Raw genomic sequence first — 4463 nt, 5'->3', positions numbered from 1 at the left:
GAACTGAGCAAATATATAGAAATGTCTGTCCTGTAAAGTGCCTTGAGATGGCGTTTGCTGTGAATAAGCACTGGAGAAATAAACTGAATTAAGTTGACTGAACCTGGAACCAAGTTCTAATATAAGCTCTTAGTAAAATATTTAAACGCTTGTTTTTTAAAAGGTGAAACAGTTAGGTCTTTGTCTTTTCTTTTCCAGGAAGACAGTCATCACATTCAGCGTTTGAAGAAACTGACAGCTCATCATGGCAAATGTGAGCGCAGTTTTGAGAAGGCTTATGCAATGCAGACAAAGGAGGAGCAGGACAGAACATTAACGTTGCATCATCAACTGAACATGAAGGTTGGTGCTATTTGACGGCTAGATAACGTCGCAATAAAACAATTTAAAATAACAATCCAGCAGAGTAGAGTTTTAAGATGGGTTTCGAATGTTGTTTCTGCCTGTAACAAAAAATATCTAAGTGAAGGTTTTGGTGTAGCTCTTTAGTTGGACTGGAGGGTGGTAAAATAGATAAGATTTTTTGCATATTGACCTGGCACCAAACCAGTGCTTAATTCGGAAATGAAACGTTCCCAGAACGTAAAAAGTGACGTCACACCAAACTTCACTAAAGGCAAAATAGATGTCGTAGCACGCACGGGGTGGGGGTGGGGGTGGGGGGTTGTTCCGGTTGATTCGCTGGAGTTTTTGACAATTAAAAATTGCGCCCACATTTTCAAGTTAAAACACATTTCTTTCAACAACAGTAGTTTTTGAATCATTACTGTTCCCCTGCTTCAGCCCTCCTCTTCTTGCGCAGCAGCCGCAATCTCTCTGGTGTTCCTGCAGCCTCAGAGTTCCTGCTGCTCTAAACATTGAAAGAATAATTTCATTTTCTGTTCCTCACTTCTGATTATTTGCAATTGTGTCTGTTTGTTGCAACCACCAGGTACAAAAATGAACTTGTTTTTATTTGACTATTTTTCTGTCCTGTCTCTGTTATCTTCCTGCATCTCCTCTCAATCCTAATGAAAAACTGCTACATGTCTTCATGTTTTTCACCTCATAAATTAACTGTAGTTTAAAAAGATCTACGGACCGCAAAAATAGCAGAGTGCGCACCGGCCGCACCGGTAAGGTGCGTCAGCAGAGGACAAAACTGGTGATGCACTCCGCTCCGCAGCAGCGAAACGCATCAGACACAAATAAAAGACAGAAATAATTAAAGGATATGAGCCGACATGAACGATCACATGTTAACTTTGTTTTTGGGGTGGCGAAACTTTGAGAATGTTACTGTGACCGTGCTCAGGACACATCTGTCTGGAGCGCGTACGAGCTCTGCGCCTCTCAGCTCTAAATAATCCCCGGAGAGTCCACATGAATAATGTAATATAAGTAGAACCAGGATCGTTTTGGGCTTCCGTACAGGGTGTGAAAGCAGAGGGCTGCCAGGGGAGCCATCCTTTGGGGTGAGCTGAGATCCCTTTAGCTCACCAGTAATTCGAACCCTGTGTATAGCACAAGTTGGTCGCGTGAGTTGCTGGATCCTAGCAGACCGTTGCTCAAACGGTCCTTTCAAAATAAGACAGTTCCCGGATCTTGTTCTGGCAAGATCCGGCTCAAATTAAGCACTGCGCCAAACCATACTTGCCTTGCTGCTACTGTCGTACTGAGGTTTAATATTTGTTTCCATCCCAACTCAGTTATTACATGCATTTTTAATAAATGTAACTTTAGTAAGTTAGCCTTGAATGGGATGCCTACTATATTTTGTTAGTCAAAAATGTTTGGTTTGTTTTGATTTACAGAGTTCCACTGGAATAGACATTCCAAAAGTTATTGCTAACCACTTCACATCATTCTTCTTTTTTCTTCACAAAATTAGGGTCATCATCTGAAAGTGAAGATACCATCACCCTTAATGAAACTCCACCTGATGTGATCCAAGATGACAGCGTTCCTATGCTCACAAGAACCCAAAGTGTAATTGTAAGTTTGTCTTCAAATGTTAATGTATAATCTCAATTAGGGTTGTCACGGTGTGAAAATTGAACCTCACGGTTATTGTGACCAAAATTATCACGGTTTTCGGTATTATCGCAGTATTTTTTTAAACATGTTACATTTTCAGACAACTAAATAAACCCTGTATATCAGGAAAATATTGTCCTCAGTTTGTGTCTATATGTTGCCTAAAATTTGTTATTTTGTAAATATGTTGTTTATTTGTTTACATTTTTCCCCTTTAGTCTTTAAAATACCAATAGTTGCCCATAACTTTTTATTTTTTGTCTGTTGGATGTAGGGATGAGTACCGAATTCGGTACTTTTTAAGGTACCGACCGAATTCCATAGAACCGACCGAACACCGATTCACGTCATTTCAAACGGTGCCTCGTTTCGGTACTGCCAAGACAGTTGCGCATGCGCAAGAGCGTTATGTCGCCGGTCCCTGCGAGCCCGTTGTAAACAGAGCAAGCATGGTAGAAAGAACGCACGCTAAAGCTTGGGTCCACTTCACTAAATGTGATGGGTAACTGGGTGATGAAACTAGCGACAGACAACGATCTAAGTGAGACATCCTCATCTTAATCTGCTCCAGTAGGTAAATAAAATGTTTAAGATAACGTTACCTTGATTTGTTAGCTTCCGTTTCGCTAATGGTGCGTTCGCTTTCTCCTCGGAACTCCGAATTTCCGACTAGAAGAACATGAACGCGCTCTAAAGTTTGGCTTTACTTTACTAAATGCGACGGGTGATTGGGTGAAGGTAAAACCAGTGACAACGATCTAAGTTTGAGGCATCATCGTTTTAATCTGCTCCAGCAGCTAAATAAACTGTTAAAGATAACGTTAGCTTGATATGTTAGCTTCCATTGCCACCATTGTTATCAGCTAATGGTGCGTTCGCTTTCTCCTCGGAAATTCTAACTTCCCAGTAGGAAAAATCAAATGAAAAAGGACGGCAAAAGGAATGAAGATACACAGTAAATTTAGTTCACAGTAAAGATGTTTGCTTCAGTTTAACTATCAGCTTATAAAACTACAAGGACGATGTTAAAATACAAACTTGTATGTTATTTATCGTGATATTTATCAAATATGGTTATATATTGAGAAAAATATATATTTAATTATAAAAGAGAATTAAAATAATAAACACTCAAAAGTATCGAAAATTGGTACCGTTAAGTACCGGTATCGACTCGTAGGTACCGGGAATTAGTACCGGATCGATTCAAATGTCAAAGGTACCCATCCCTAGTTGGATGTCATCATTTTAAAAATATTAGATCAGATGATACTCAGTACTCAAGTAGCCTTCTAATCAGATTCTCCAATAGCATATTTACCTTTATCTAACGTATTAATTATTCCATCGGTTGCTTCCATTATTGCAAGTGCTGTTGTCCTCTTTTCTCTGAATCCGTACTGACCATGGTCTAGTATTTCGTGTTTATTTAAAACGTTTTCTAGTCTGATATTAAATAGTTTTTCCAGGATTTTTGAAAATTGAGGAAGAAGTGATACTGACCTGTAGTTGTTAAATAGATGTTTATTCCCTTGCTTAAAAATTGGTATTACTTTAGCTACTTTCATTTTCTGAGGAAATAAACCAGTTTGGAAGGATAAGTTAAATATAAAAGTTAATGTTTTAGAATAACATCAATAACTCTTTTAAACAACACCATATCAATACCGTCTCAATCAGTGGAGACTTTGTTGTTACATTTATCAACAACTGATTTAACTTCCAACTCATCCACTGCTGAGAGGAAGATTGAGTCAGGGTAGTTTTTTTTTTATTTTTTTATCAGTGGTTCACTTATTGTCTGTCTTTTTTGGCTTGGTATATTTGCTGCTAGCTCTGGGCCTACATTCACAAAATATTCATTCATTCTATTAACTACTTTTATTTTATCATAAATATCACTTTGATTATCAGTAAAGTATTCAGGGTATACCATTTTCTTTTTCCCACCATTACTTAATTTGTTTAGTACGGTATATCTCAGACACCTTTTAAGTTATTCTTATTTTCATTTAGGATTTTTCTGTAATATATCTTTATACTAGTTCTTATTATTTCAGTTAATTTACTTTTGTAAACTTTATATCTGATTTCAGCTTCCTTAGTTCATAGTTTAATAAAATTCCTATAAAGACTTGTTTTTCTTTTTACAAGCATTTTGGAATTCTTTAGTTAGCCATGGGAGATTTTTATACTTATGACTTCCATTAATGACCTTGACTGGACAATTCTTATTGTAAAGTGTCTTAAATATGTCAATAAATTTACTATATGCCATATCAACGTCATCTTCCCTATAGACTACATCCCAGTCTTGGGACATCAATTCCCCTTTAAATGCAGCAATTAAATCGTCTGTTCGTAATCTCTTATATATCTATTTCCCTGATTTTCTTTGACACCTACTTTCTTTAATTCCATTGCTGATGTCAAAATATACATATATA

The sequence above is a fragment of the Nothobranchius furzeri genome, chromosome 2 (genome assembly GCF_043380555.1).
Source record: "Nothobranchius furzeri strain GRZ-AD chromosome 2, NfurGRZ-RIMD1, whole genome shotgun sequence".
NCBI classification, from domain to species: domain Eukaryota; kingdom Metazoa; phylum Chordata; class Actinopteri; order Cyprinodontiformes; family Nothobranchiidae; genus Nothobranchius; species Nothobranchius furzeri.
The sequence above is the reverse complement of the archived record's forward strand: the minus strand, read 5'-3'. Positions refer to the sequence as shown.